The sequence below is a fragment of the Atractosteus spatula genome, chromosome 10, assembly GCF_055471065.1.
Source record: "Atractosteus spatula isolate fAtrSpa1 chromosome 10, fAtrSpa1.hap1, whole genome shotgun sequence".
Classification (NCBI taxonomy): Eukaryota; Metazoa; Chordata; class Actinopteri; order Semionotiformes; family Lepisosteidae; genus Atractosteus; species Atractosteus spatula.
In genome coordinates, this window is record NC_142715.1 from 12,990,287 (window position 1) to 13,006,644 (window position 16,358).

Genomic DNA, 16,358 nt, shown 5'->3' on the forward strand with positions numbered 1-16,358 from the left:
GAATTTATTAGTCATCTTGGGTAAATTTCATATTCATAAATCAAATGTTTTAATAATACTCCCTCTTTTAGTACTTTTGGGGTGGGGTTTAAATTGTATTTAAATTCCATAAAGAACGTGAAACATGTAACATGTATTACAATGTAGCGCCACGCAGGGCGGGCTGAGAACAGCACCTGGGGACTACCGGACTGTATATAGTGGGACGGAGGCTGAGATACAGTCTCTTCCCTTCGTGTGTGTGTATGTTAGTGTAGGTGCAGCGCTGTAACCCCTGTCCCTGTGTGTGTACCTTTCCCGATTCGAGTTATTAAATGTGTTGTTCAACCCCATTCCCTGAGTCCTACGCCTGTTCCATTCCGTACCGAAACCCGCGGTCCATACAATATTTTAAGTTCGAATGCCGTTTTATGTTCTGTCTTGATTGTTGACGGTAAAGCTTAGACCTACTTGTTTTTAAATTTGATTATAGGTCCTGTATTTGTTGAGTGACACGTGCCAAGCTTAGTAGTTAATTTTTCCAGATGTCATGTTAATAAGACCAATTAAAAAGGAGTTCCAACACACCCAACAACTTTAAATAACAACAGTATTTTCTCTTGAAACACTGTGATTCCTAACGATGGCAGCGTGACAAAAAATATTGCTTTAAATCAAAGACGTCGTGCAGGACGCATACACTGTTCACACAGTTAAACTTGGTTTTCTTTTACAGCATGTCAGTCATTTATTTTATTACACCATATAATGAAAGTATTGTCAATCAATTGTTTGTCAATCGACTTGTGATGCTTTTTGCTAAGCGACTTCAGGGGCGGGGTTAACAAAGAAGTACTTTATACTCGCTCGTTAAATGATCGATTAAGAGGGGTTTTGGGAAACCCAAGAAAAAGTAGCTTGTATGTTACCTACGTACATCGTAAAGTTGCTCGTTCGTCTCTAAGATTCATCGTTTTCGGGAAACTCACCCCAGAACACCCAAGCGATGAAAAGACAGGAGTCCTTGAGTCTGGCGCCTTAGACCACTCGGCCATCCTGATAAGGTACTGTAGGTTTATTCCATGCTGAAAAGAGAAGGAAACACAATGTTTCAGCTGTGGAGCCTTCTTTGATTGTGACTCGAAGTAAACCTTTACCTTTCCTTGTTCGTTTGATGTTAATTTATCTCCGTCAAATACCTAAGAGTATCTAAACTCGACAGTTGCTTTCAGTAGCTAAAGACAGGCTATACTGCTCCAGGTGAGGCTCGAACTCACAAAGAGGGTAAAACGCCTGATTGTCGGGAGTGGGATTTGAACCCGTGCCTCTATTTGGAGAGTGAAACACAAAGCTTAAAAGACACGAAGCTGTGAATTTGCTGTTTTAAACAGCTCGACTATTCTGAAAAAATGTGTGCTGATTACACCAGTCGCATTCGATTTTCCGTAACTTTAGGACGATTGATACTACTGGACTAACACAATTTGTGGCGTTTAGCATGACATGGAAAACGGTACCGGAGCATTCGGGTCCGGACTACCAGACTCAGAAACAGTTTTTACCCCCGCACTATCAAACTATTAAACTCCCAGCCTCTCTCACTCTCTCCTCACCTCTCACCTATGATCTGAACCTCACAGTGCCTTCTTTCTTACCAAAAACCCAAACACACATTGAAAATCTGCCTCTACCATACATGTCAAAAGCTCACTCCCCATCATTTCTATCCCTTTATTTCATTCTTTTGATGCATGTTTTTGCACATAACCTGTTACCTTTTTGTTATTTTGCACACTGCCTATTGATGTTTTTTGCACATCGGCTGTTGTCTCTGTCTTTCTTTTGTTATACAATTGTATTGTTGTTGTGTTTTTTTCGTTGTACCCAGTGGGCAAAAGACGTATAATATACGTCTATTAAACGCATACCTTAAACGTCTAAATGTGGTCCGCAATTCGTCTAGAATGAAATTCTAATATACGTCTATTGTTATACGTCAATTATACGTCTATGATTAGATGTTCATTATACGTAAATGGTTAGAGTTCTATTATACGGATAAATTTAGAAGACAATTATACATATATGGTAGGAGTTCCGGACAACTTTAGAGGTCTATTATACGGATAACTTTAGAGGTCTATTATACATCAAAGATAGGTTTTACTGGTGTAGAAACTAGTAAATCAACCCAATGATTTGGTTTAGAAATTTATTCTGAAAATACACATTCACACCTGAAAAATATGTATTTCAAATTATACATTGTATACAATCAATCAACAATCAACATACTTGTACATACTTTTGGTGAACAAAAAAATTTGCTTGCATTTCATCTTTCGCAAGCTATATGATTTAAAAAAAACAAGTTGTTCTGCAAAGGAAATTAATAAACGCATAAAACCAAATCAAGACCTCTTTGAGTGTCCCAAATTACATGTTCTGTAAAACAAGACAGGAAAAAAGGTACCGCTGGCATTCGGATCCAGGATCTCCTCTTTATGAAACAGGTGTTTTAACCAGCTTTACCACAGCACCGGCAGAACACTATTCTTATACAGGTGGGTACCCACCCTCAAACCTTTGTTCTCCCGCTACTTTACCTTTGCCTACTGTCCTGTCTCTCTCACACATGAAGAAGACTCCACGGCCGAAACATTGTGTTCTCTTTCTTCTTTTTTTCAGCATGGAATAAACCTATTACCTATTCTTATACAGCCGCTTGGACACACCGCTCTGAGACATCTGAGGTCGATGTGCGCTGAGCCTGGTCGCCGAGCAAAATCATGCCCAAGGGGAAGTGGTATGCGAGACGAGGTGGCCGAGTGGTTAAGGCGATGGACTGCTAATCCATTGTGCTTTGCACGCGTGGGTTCAAATCCCACCCTCGTCGGTTTATGTCTTCGACTTGTGATCCGTTTCTAAGTTGGACTTGCTATCTTTATCTACTGTAGTAGAGTAGTAATATTTCTAGCGTTGGCTGAATATGGCTTACAGCAGTAGCTGACAGATATAGTCTCTTAATAGGTTAAATTTATGCTTTGTACTGCTTTCACCTGACATTAATAGTAGTCCTGATGAACGATTTAGGGACATGGCGCATCTTGAAAATGTTCTTGTTAATTTCAGTTTGGAAAAAATGCACTCACCAGAAGCAGAAACTGGTCGTATCTGCAAAATGCGCAATGCAATAGCACTGTCTTGCTATGAGTCCTTACCTGTTACAGGAGGCGTTGTAGGACTTTTTTAGCTCAGAAAAAGCTATCAATTCATCTTACATTTCTACTCCATCAATATTAGCAATGTTATCTTTACTAAGCTCTAAATATAGCTCTAAATAAATGCAAATTTTAAAATACATTTTAAAATAAATGCTATTCCATATATTGTAACTTTGTGGTATTTAGAATTTTTATCTGAGGATGCAACGGAAAGTATTATACAAATGTGAAAGAGGCTTGTATTTTAATACAATTTTCGATCAAAAGAAAACCAAAATCCGTATGATATTACCATCAATATCCCTCGATATTGACGTTCAGTTGAAAGATTTGAAGAAACTCTCAAAGAAGCAACTGCAGTTGGAGAGATTTGATTTGAACTGATGTTCGCAGCTCAATAATCCATTCGTCCTCGAAAGAAGCAAAGGTTAGTATGTTTTGAGTGTCAACATGATCCTCTTCTCAATCCAAACGAAAGGTTTTATGTGATCCTGATCCCACTAGAAAAAGAGTCAATTTCCGCCAGCACTGATATCCCTTTAAATGTTTTATAAGAACTCTGGACGTTTATAGAGTAGAAGCCTGGTCCATTTCTTCTACTAAACGAGACTATGGGAGTGGGTATTTTGATGTCGAACTGGGATTTAAATAAAGAGGAACACTACACTACATTGGGCAACGCGTGTGACAAAACGTTTATTTTCTGACCTCTCGATAGCTCAGTTGCTAGCTCTTAAGATTGTTGAAAAAGCAGCGAGTATTTCTTATGTCCCTGGTTTGAATCCAATTCAAAGGATGGTGTTTTCTTGTTCCTTAATCAAAAAGGGAAAATTGCTTATTTGTCTTTCACTTTGACATTCACCCGAAAGCTCAGTATACAAAGAAGTAGAGGCTCCTGTTCTGAATAATCCTCAAGTCTGATTGTTTTGCTTAGACCTTTAAAATGTACACTGTTGACTGTTTGCGCTTCCTAACACAATTAAAAACCCGCCGACAAACTTACCGATCGGGAGCTTAGTTCAGTGATAGCGCGCACTTAAGACGCTCCGTTTTCTATCGCCGGCATTTTTGTATTCTCTTTCATCGCGATATCTTTTATTCTTCGTGTGTGAATTTCAGGGAGACTCATAAACCCTTTGTCTGTTTTAAAGATACATTATTTTAAACCAGACATAATGAAAGACGTAGTAACTAGACACATGTACAAAACACATGAATAGTAGCGGCTCTGAACTCAATGTGGTGCTGGATGGGAATGCAATACAAACGCCAATGGCACAATGGATAACGTGTCTGATTACGGATCAGAAGACTTTAGGTTTCTACTCCTTACTGGTTAGTGAAAAAGCTTTTAAACCACGCTATTCAACACTGACATCGTAGTGTGTGCGGTCCTACACAACCTTCCCAGTGGGCAAAAGACGTATAATATACGTCTATTAAACGCATACCTTAGACGTCTAAATGTGGTCTGCAATTCGTCTAGAATGAAATTCTAATATACGTCTAAAGTTATACGTCAATTATACGTCTATGTTTAGACGTTCATTATACATAAATGGTTGGAGTTCTATTATACGGATAAATTTAGAGGACTATTATACATATATGGTTGGAGTTCCGGATAACTTTAGAGGACTATTATACGTATATGGTTAGAGGTCTATTATACGGATAACTTTAGACGTCTATTATACGTATATGGTTAGAGGTCTATTATACGGATAACTTTAGACGTCTATTATACGTATATGGTAAGAGGTCTATTATACGGATAACATTAGAGGTCTATTATACGTATATAGGTAGAGGTCTATTATACATCAAAGATAGGTTTTATAGGTGTAGAAACTAGTAAACCAAGCCAATGATTAGGTTTAGAAATGTATTCTGAAAATACACATTCACACCTGAAACATATGTATTTCAAATTATACATTGTATACAATCAATCAACAATCAACATATGGGCAATAATCATAAAAAACACAACTAGTCTTAAACTTCAGCTACAAATTCTGGTAACATGGCAATATACAGTATAGTAATGACAAACACAAACTAATTACATTAACACACTAACTCAAAACCACATTTTGATTCAAATATACATTTTAAAATGTACAACTTCTATATTTCCAAGAAAAAAAATATTACAATGCAATGCAAATATTACAAATATTTGCAATGTATTTGCAAACCCTGTCTAATTGTCCTAACAGTTAGAACCAAAAACCTATTATTTTCAGTGTCCAGATCTCCTGGCCCCCTGCCTTGCATATGCATTTTTCAAGTAACACATTGCGTGCTCCTTTATTTCTTTTTCTGTCGATGTAGGGTGGGACTTCAGCACCGCAGCTAGGAGAAAATTATATAATATTACTTCCCAAATAAATGATGATTAATATCTTCTTTAGTATAATCTAAAAAATGAACGGTTTACTAAGCTCAAAGCTGAAATAAATGTATAAAATTTGGCTTGCATCATAGCAGTTGAGCAATAAAGTCTGTCCTAATTAAAGAGTACCCAAAGTTTGAAAGTACAACATAGAATAAGAATAGAGAAACGGCAAAACGATTTTGTGTCATCTTCCCCATTCACACTATTTTTATGTGCCATTTTTTGCTTATTCACGTACTATTTTAATCAAAATAATATTAAGAAAGATCTGTATGTATTCAGATACTATTATTATTGTTCATACTTACTCGTCAAAAGAGGATTGCTGAGATATTTGCGGATATACTTCTACGTTTGAAAAACGTGTCCAAAATGGTGACCAACGAATATTAGCAATGCATTGTGGTATATAACCGGAAAATATGCTGGGTTCGATATTTTCTCAACGTATGCGTTTATTAATGTTGTCGATATTATGGTTGAAATTTAACATTGATAATACATCGCGGCTATGTGCCCCCTGCTATGAGCTGATGTGCAATTTTAACGCATGCAGTTAGTAAGGATCGGTCACTGTTGTATGGTATTATATATAATGACATTATGGAATAGGATGGGTACAGGCCTGGCATCACGGGGGGAGGGAGGAATGTCGCCCCTTCAGTTTTGGGCAAAAAGATTTACCTAACTTAATTTGCGTCCTAAAAAAATAGTTGTACTTTGTCAATGGTCAGACAACACTAAATGACACGAACAGTCACTCAGTCTGTTTGATGGGCAGGAGGGATATCCGTCCAGGAACTGCACATATCAGTGTTGTTATTGAGTGTCAACATTATGATCCTGTTTGCTCATGTGGACCGATTCCTTGCAGTAGTTTATCATCATACTTAAAATCGTTATATAACTAGGACTAGTTATAGCAGTCTGTGCTTTCTGTTGGTTTTACAACATTTTTTTCTTAACGATTCAGAACGTCCATGTAGCTGCAAAAATGAACGCTTATGGTACTTTTCGCTCCAGGCAATACAAACCGTGAGAGTGACGAAAAATGTGAAACTGAACTTCATCGCAAATACCAGATTGCTAGTCGTTATCTTCTATCATGAAGCACTAATCAATGGCATAGCTACGAGATTTCATTTGGGTAGCTGCACCGTACAGCTCCGTTTCAACCGAAATATCACCCCCCTCAGAATTTCAGACGCCCCCCTACAGATTTTTCCCCGGGCACCGCGCACTGATGGGGGACGGGGTGTCCAGGAAATGGTATCAACTTTTCTCAAGAAAATAAAAATAGAAACTCTATAGGCACTCAAACATTTTACTGTTTTTTTTCGGGCAGGTGGCAAGACCCCCTCAGCAAAACCCTTGTATGCCAAGCTGTGGGCATTGATTCGTCGAATATACGTATATTTACGGCGAAAATACGGCTATACGTATATATACGTCGCCTCGACGTATAATCAACGTCGAATTGCAACCGTAAAATCGACGACATGAATAAACGCATATATAACGTCGAAAACACATCTAACACAGTGTCTGAGGCTTTTTACTGTATGTATCGTGTCGCAGTAATTAATTTACACGTGTATAATAAATATAGTAAATATAATAAATTAATTACTGCGAAAATAATTTACTTCGTACACTGTGCAGAGTGCCGTATACTCTTAGTTGTATATGTACGTATATAGCAGTCTGTGCTTTCTGTGCTTTCTATACGGCTATACGTATATATACGTTCGAGGCGACGTATATATACGTATAGCCGTATTTTCGCCGTAAATATACGTATATTCGACGAATCAATGCCCACTGGGTATGGCAGCCGCGCCGAGAAGCTTTGCTTATGCCCATCTTTTTCCACCGCTTCTACTGAACCTCGGAGCTGCAGGAGGAAGGGCTGACTTTAGAAAGAGCTCTTAAAGTCGCTAGAATTCATGAAGCAGCTCAAGCAGAATCAAGAATGCTTTCTGACCACAGTGACAAAGTGACACTGAACGGGGTGCTCGCTCAAACTTTACAAACAAAAGCCGAGCAGCAGGACGCAGTCATGCTAGAGATATAGAAGAACAGGGGACGGCTGACATTACATGTTGACAACGCACAAAGCAGATGAATGCGGAGCGTGAACAGCAAAATGTCTACACTGTAAGAAAACAGGACATTATGCACACGTCTGCAGAACATCACGTCCGAGTTTAAGGAGAGCAACATCAGAGATTGGAAGCTAAGGAGTTTCAGGTCTGTGTTTTTATTCTAGGTTCAAGAAAGTCTGAATACCTTTGCAAGAAGTATTTCAGAATCCCAGTCAAATCCAGTACGAATGCCCCATAGATCTGCATTGTACAATTAGTATACTGTTTGTCCGTTGAATCAAACACGCCTTATGAAGCATTTCTAAAACAGGAGAGATCGTTAGGGAATGCGTCTTCCTGTAAAAATAAAATGACTTCAAGGGTACTATAAGCAGAGGTGTGAAAGCCTGCTCTACTGAAGAACTATAGCCAGAGATGCCAAAGAGGTCGAGATTTCACCACGTGAGAGAAAGCATCTCAGAAAAAGAAGTTGCGGTCGTTTCCACGCGTTATAAAACCACTAGGTCAAACAACAAGAGCTGAAGAGCCGCTGTTGAGAGTAACGCGGCCAAGCGCTCTAAGGAGCTGGCTTAAACCTCCAGTCTCTTCAGGAGCATCTGTTGTAGTCGCACTGCTACAGCGTATCTCCTTGTTAAGTATCCCTTTTATTGTTGTTGCTGCCTCCAGGCGATGTAAACCAGATTCAGAAATAATTTGAACAACATTATTCCTATGTTGTTTGAAGGCGCGGTGGCCAAGTGGTAAGGCGTCGGTCTCGTAAACCGAAAATCGTGGGTTCAAACCCCACCTGTGCCTGTTTCATTTGTCACTGCTTTCCTTTAGTTTCAAAGTCTTCAAAAAACTCGCAATGTAGGAGTCTGAATAGTAAGAGAGCGTAACTGTCGCCAGTGATTAGTATTCTTGCATATCCTGCCTTGTTTTTTAGTCGACAAAGCTTGTTTCTCTTCACACCCATCTTCCGAATGATCACCTCAGCATTGGGAAGGAACGTGCGCTTGGTACAGCCCCCCACTCCATGGTCTGATCACAAACAGATCGGGTGAGCTGTCAGTCCAGGTTGGAAGTAACGTTCGAAAGCACTAAAAATCTGACTTAGGAACGAGAAGACCGTGTTTTTTTAAACGAGTAAACGATAAAATAATAGTTCAGGTGGGTAGCTGCGTCAGCATGCGTATATACTGCCTGCAAGACTATGTCAAGTTCAAGTTCAAGTTTATTGTCATTATACTTATACACAGGTATATGGTATAACGAAATGCTATTTAGCTAGCTCTCGGACATAAGTAGTACAAAGAAAAAAACACAACAACACAACAACAATACAATTGTATTACAAAAGAAAGACAGAGACAACAGCCGATGTGCAAAAAACAACAACAGGCAGTGTGCAAAACAACAAAAAGGTAACAGGTTATGTGCAAAAACATGCATCAAAAGAATGAAATAAAGGGATAGAAATTATGGGGAGTGAGCTTTTGACATGTATGGTAGAGGTAGATTTTCAATGTGTGTTTGGGTTTTTAATAAGAAAGAAGGCACTGTGAGGTTCAGATCATAGGTGAGAGTGAGAGAGGCTAGGAGTTTAATAGTTTGATAGTGCGGGGGTAAAAACTGTTTCTGAGTCTGGTAGTCCGGACCCGAATGCTCCGGTACCGTTTTCCATGTCATGCTAAACGCCACAAATTTTGTTCGTCCAGTCGTATCAATCGTCCTAAAGTTACGGAAAATCGGATGCAACTGGTGCAATCAGCACCCATTTCTTCAGGATAGTCGAGCGTTTTAAAACAGCAAATTCACAGATTCGTGTCTTTTAAGCTTTGTGTTTCGCTCTCCAAATAGAGGCACGGGTTCAAATCCCACTCCCGACAGTCAGGCGTTTTACCCTGTCTTTTTTACCTGCCTTTACACTGTTTCAGTCTTGTTGTGCTCGCTGACAATCACAGTACGAGGAAAACGGAGAAACTACTTAGAAAAAACATAACGGACAGAAAAAAGCTTCGTAAACACGTGAATGTGATTAGCAGCAGTAAGGTATGCATTCAAATGTTTAAGGCTGATTTATAAAAGCAGCAGAAGAAAGGTGCAGCCTTTGTGAGAATTCGCGGGTTTTTATGCTGCTTGGACTTCTTTCAAGTCTATGAAGTGATCCCCGTTTTATTTTCATTTTCAAACTTCAGAACCGAATAACAAAAAGGTTTCATGTGTGACAGCATTCTGTTGCAAATACCGTTTCCACGATGTATTCAGCGACGGGAATGAAATATTTTAGTGCTGGCTCAAATGCGAGGAATTTCAGAAAAAACAACTCTTGCAGTAAACGACAAATTTAAAGCGTGTAGTCAGCATGAACAGAACAACGCAATGTTCTGTAAAAACGATCTGAAGCCGCAATTACTCTTTTATCTCGGGCAGTTCATTCCGATACGATGTTTCCGCAGAATAAATGAAATGCCGAACTCCAAACATGTTGTTGCCATTATTGTTACTCCTGCTGCTGTAGTTTTAAGCTTTAATCAGTGGGTATGTAATGTTGTAAAGGGGCTGGACTACTTTGTTCAGTCCAAATTCCATTATGTGAATTTATGCTTTTTTAATATAAGCATTAACAATACAATGCGTGCTCAAAAACCATTACTTATTAGCTAAAGAAGCGGCAGTGTTTTGACAAAATGTGGTATTCGAACAGTAAATGCTGAAGTGTTTAATACTTGCTTGTGAGCAGATCTCCCTCGATTTAGACAAACTCTTGTTTGGCCGATGATTTCAGATCAAAATCTGAATCAAGTGGAAAGAAAGCTGAATTACGTAAAGGTCATATAAGGCACTGGGTATCACTGTTACGCCATCAGGTCCTGCTAGGAGGATTGGGGGGATCAAATTGACACAGAGGGACCCAATGTGGGGGCTGAACCCACAGTTCTGAGATTAAGAGATTCATGCTCTATTGACTGCGCCTGTATAACTCTTGTGCTACAGCAGTAATGTTTCTGGGTGTGGATGGACATGACATAATAGGCTGACAACAGGAACACGTGGCCCACAGGCAGTGACAGTATCGCTATCACATTTGGCTGCAGTATATTGTGTTGAGAGCAGCAATAACTTTCCTGCAGAGATGGGAGTGCCTTTAATACAGCTCTTTCAATCGGACAGAGTAACAGGAACGGACCAAAAGTTTCTGCTGTGGATCCATCTCCACGTGGGGGAAAGAGACAGTAAAATAGCGATGAAGAAACAGAAAGAATTGTGCTCTCTGCAAAGTAGGAAAGAGGTGGTCAGACACATAAAACAGCTTGGTGATAATTTACAGCGACAGTTTTATGTTATTTAGTACAAGGATTTCTCTTCATGTGACTTAAGATGTGTAATTTGTACTGTATGTTGGTTGTATGAGAACAGTTTCTTCTAAAGTCCTGTCAATTGACAGTGGAGAGCTAGCTGGTGCACATCTTCAAGAAGATTCTCTTTAAGGCGATTACAAGTTTCTCGAACAAATCTGTGTCATATTTTTAAAATAATTTAGCTAATGAGCAACGAGAGTATAAATGAATTCTCCCACCCTCCATTCAAAGATAAAACTCCATGTGCGATTCTAAGTTTCCTTGGAGCTACTGACGTTCGTCATTATTGGACATTCCCGGTGATATTGACTAAGGAGCTCAATTTTTACGTGTTGTAGTTCAACATGTACAAAATATTCGTATCCCCTGCAAATATCGGCAAGGTCAGTGATATTCTCAACAATGTGTGCCATTGCAATTCGTGCAATTCGTGCCATACTTTTTCCCAATGTATTCTGACATGCCAAGATCAGAGGGTCATATTTAAAAAAAACTGGTGCATTAAAATGTTTTGTACTTCAGGATTTTGATAGTCTGTTACATTGTCTTTCACACGTCGGTGTCAGAACTGTGAGACATTTTCATAATTGGGGGGGAAGGCCGTAGCAATAAGCAGAAAGTACAATCACCTTTTCCCAGTGTAAGTCCGTGTTATGGTGAGTTTTCAAAATTGGTTTGCGATTTTCTGAAATATATTGCATACAAAAATATGATTTGAACAGTCGCTATTTATTTGGATATTTCCTTTCACTGAGGATGTCTGCAGTATTCCAGCCGTATTAGTACTGATCGAAGAGAGCCATCTACAGGCGAAAGGCGACATAACATCACAGCAGCAGCATTTAAGGTGGAACGAAAAACGCGAAGAAGCTGGCGAATAAGAAGCCAACTTCAGCCTCGTAGCAGACCCTGGGAGGCACGCTCAAAATAATCATCTTTCCCAGTACTTCAGAGTCATATTTAAAGCGCTTTACTGCAATTTTATGTGACGCAGCTCCCTACTTAAATTACTATCAGCTGTGTACTGTAATATGATCTGACTCCACGCTTGTGTTTCTCGGGAGACAGCAGAAATATTGAGGATTTGCGGCTACAGAAAATAATGTGAACTTTACAGGCAAAAGTAAGGTTACGTTAAAGAAACAAAAACTTATTGTCACCCTTTTCAACTTGATTATTTAAGACATTTGTTCGGAATAGTATATCTTCTCGTGTCTGTGGCTGTTGTCCTACAATAACGGTGGTGAAATAGCAGGAATGTGCAGAAAGAATCGGAGATAGAACAGAAGACTCATCTAGTCGATAGTAAGGTTGTGTAGGACCTCACACACGTCGATGTCAGTGTTGAGTAGTGTGGTTTAAATCTTCTTCACGAACCAGAAAGGAGTAGAAACCTAAAGTCTTCTGATCCGTAATCAGACACGTTATCCATTGTGCCATTGGCGTTTGCATCGCGTTCCCATACAGCACCACATTCAGTTCAGAGCCGCTACTATTCATGTGTTTTGTACGTGTATCTTATTACTACGTCTTTCATTACGTCTGGTTTAAAATAATGTATCTTTAAAACAGACAAAGGGTTTATGAGTCTCCCTGAAATTCACACACGAAGAATAAAAGATATCGCGTTTAAAAAGAATACAGAGATGCCGGCGATAGAAAACGGAGCGTCTTAAGTGCGCGCTATCACTGAACTAAACTCCCGATCGGTAAGTTTGTCGGCGGCTTTTTAATTGTGTTAGGAAGAGCAAACAGTCCACAGTGTACATTTTAAAGGTCTAAGCAAAACAATCAGACGTGAGGATTATTCAGAACAGGAGCCTCTACTTCTTTGTATACTGAGTTTTCGGGTGAATGTCAAAGTGAAAGACAAATAAGCAATTTTCACTTTTTGAATAAGGAACAAGAAAACACCATCCTTCAAACTGGATTCAGACCTGGGACATAAGAAATACTCGCTGCTTTTTCTACAGTCTTAAGAGCTAGCAACTGAGCTATCGAGGGGTCAGAAAATAAACGTTTTGTCACACGCGTAGCCCAAGTGTAGTGTAGTGTAGTGTTCCTCTTTATTTAAATCCCAGTTCGACATCAAAATACTCACTCCCATAGTCTCGTTTAGTAGAAGAAATGGACCAGGCTTCTACTGTATAAACTTCCAGAGTTCTTATAAAACATTTGAAGGGATATCAGTGCAGCAGGAAATTAACTCTTTTTCTAGTGGGATCAGGATCACATAAAACCTTTCGTTTGGATTGAGAAAAGGATCATGGTGACACTCAAAACATACTAACCTTTGCTTCTTTCGAGGACGAATGGATTATTGAGCTGCGAACATCGGTTCAAATCCAATCTCTCCAACTGCAGTTGCTTCTTTGAGAGTTTCTTCAAATCTTTCAACTGAACGTCAATATCGAGGGATATTGACGGTAAAATCTTACGGATTTTGGTTTTCTTTTGATCGAAATTGTATTAAAATTCGAGCCTCTTTCACAGTTGTATAATACTTTCCCCTGCATCCTCAGATAAAAATTCTAAATACCACAAAGTTACAATATATGGAATAGCAATTATTTTTAAATGTTTTTTAAAATTTGCATTTATTTAGAGCTACATTTAGTGCTAGGTAAAGATAACATTGTTTATATTGATGGGATATAAATGTACGATGAATTTATGAGCTAAAAGGTGTACGCAGGTGCCTTTTGCGTACTTTAATCAAAGACAATAAATAACTTTCACTCAGACGTTGATCAGAAGCTCAATAAATGACGAAGCAGAGGCTCCTGTTCCGAATTCCCCTCACGTCTGATGGTCGTGTTCTGATCAAGATCAATCTAAATTGGTACAAGGGATTTTAACAAATCTGGTCTTTAAGTTCAGGGACTGCTCTGTCTGCTTTGTAATTCAAAAATAGATACAAATGTCAAGTTTTTTATAGATAATGTGTTGTCTGTTTTCAAAAGTTAGGTACTTAATTGACTTTATGATTTGGTTTTGATTTTGAATCGTTATATTATTAAGTTTGTGCTTTCTCTGTTTTTATCGTATTGTGAAGTTATTTTTTAAACAAACGCTTACAAAGGCAAACAGGGCACACAGTACAAGCTACTGTGCACTTTTGGGAGTATACCAGGTTCGATATAAAATCACAAAAATGTAAAAGGAGAAAATACCCCAGACTGCGTGTAAAGCCCTCCTTGAGGTATGCTTTCAAAATAGCTGCACCAGGCACTTGGACACAGATAAACACAGGGATTTAAAATTCAGGAATATGAATGGTCAATTGCTTACAGTTGGTTTTTTTACGTTTCGTATTTAGCGATTTGTGTATAAATCTTTTAAAAATTCATTAAAATGCTAACAATATGTAAAATAAAAGCAACAGCACCGTTAAATGCCGGGGAGACGGGCAGTTTTTTTTTTTACAATCAGATTCCAATCTCTAATGCTGTGTGTGAGAGCTGTGTGTGAAAGCTTACTGTACATAACTTTCCTTTTCTCACATTTTCTGACAACTATTTTTTCTGACCAAAGGGGCACCCTGTCAAGATGTGAGTCGCTCTTGAATCAGAGCTGGGTGACACGGGCTTCTGTTCTGATATGGTTGTACGAGAAGCAGGAGGAATCACTTCACTCGTATGAAGCATGAGCTGAATCAGGAGTGAGACATTTCGTGTGTTTGTGCATATGTCAACGCCTGACCTACATCGTAAAACTAAAACTAAATTAAAAACTAACATTAAGTTGTCAGAGACATTCATTTATATACAAACATTACTTGTTTCTTTGCAGATATGCATGCTGAAGTAGCTACCCACCTGAATATATTAAACGTTTCATCTATACAATCAACATAGTGTTCTCCTGAATAACTACTCAAAAGAAGCCGCAGCTCAGGTGTTAGAGAGATTTGAAATCAGATCGATGGATTTAGAGTCCAGACTGCTAACCGACAGCTGACACAGGTCTTTTACAGAACTGTTTTGATTTTTTCTACTTTGTCCCCGTGACGTCATTGTCCTGCTCGCAGCCGAGCCCGACACACGGTACCATCTGGTTTCTGTCGCTGGGCGCTCACCCTGCGGTCCATGTGGGTCCTCATGCCCCAGTATAATGACGGGGACACTAAACTGTAAACAGGTGCCGTCCATTGGCTGAGAAGTAAAACTGAGGTCCTGACTCTCTCTGGCCTTTAAAAATCCCAGGTCGTCTCTTGAAAGAGTAGGGGTGTAACCCCGGCATCCTGGCCCAATTTTCCATTGGCCCTTACCAGTCATGACCTCCTAATAATCCCCATCTATGAACTGGCTTCATTACTCTGCTCTCCTCCCCACTGATTGTTGATGTGTGGTGAGCATTTTGGCACAGTATGGCTGCTGTTGCATCATCCAGGTGGGGCTGCACATTGGTGGGGGTAGTGGGATTCCCCATTACCTGTAAAGCGCTTTGAGTGGAGTGTCCAGAAAAGCGCTATATAAGTTTAAGCGATAATAATAATAATAATTATTATTATGTAAATTGCAATAAAAATAGAATATTTGTTTCAAAATCGATTAATGTAAAAACTGATAAAGCTAATGCTTTTTTCAGGGCTATATCTACTTTTTTAAAAAAAAGAGAAGTCTGTTGCAATTGTGAAATTTGGAGAAGATGCACCAGCGGGTGCCTTCACATCTCCAGCTTCAGTCTCGCCTGTAGCTGGGAGAAGGTTAAAAGCACACAAGTGATCTGTAGACGATGTTCGGGGAAGAGATAATTCTGTTTTCAGCACAGGGAGTGAGAATGATAAAAACACAGAAAGCACAAAGTTAATAATACAACGATACAAAATCAATACCAAATCATAAAGCCAATTAAGTAGCTATCCTTTGAAAACAGAGAACACCTTTATATCTACAAAAAACTTGACATTTGCATTACAAAATGTATTTTTGAATTACAAAGCAGACAGAGAAGTCCCTTAATTCATAGATCAGATCTTGGCCAAAACAAGACAATCAGATGGGAGCTGAATTTGGAACAGGAGCCTCTGCTTCGTCGTTTATTGAGCTTTTGATCAACGACTGAATTAAACAGATTCACTATTTTAACTCTTTGATTAAAATACACAAAAGGCACCTTCCTTCAAGCTGGAGTCAAACCAACGACCTAAGGATTCCCAAGTGTTTCCATTACAGTTCCCTACTCTACCAACTGAGCTATCGAAGGGATACCAGGAGCTGCACTCTGACACATACTGCCCAATGTAGTGAAATGTTCCAGATGAGTAAAATCCCAGATCGACATTGTTTCCAACTCGTTTCCTTAG

At 39.1% G+C, this 16,358-nt stretch overlaps 2 non-coding genes across 2 annotated transcripts; both read left to right on the forward strand.

Annotated features, from left to right (window-relative positions):
- The first annotated feature begins 2,793 nt into the window (after nt 1-2,793).
- On the forward strand, nt 2,794-2,875 carry trnas-gcu (transfer RNA serine (anticodon GCU)). Its single transcript has one exon. It is a non-coding gene; the product is annotated as a tRNA-Ser (tRNA).
- Nucleotides 2,876-8,432: 5,557 nt separating this feature from the next.
- trnat-cgu (transfer RNA threonine (anticodon CGU)) lies at nt 8,433-8,504 on the forward strand. The gene has a single exon. It is a non-coding gene; the product is annotated as a tRNA-Thr (tRNA).
- Nucleotides 8,505-16,358: the final 7,854 nt, after the last annotated feature.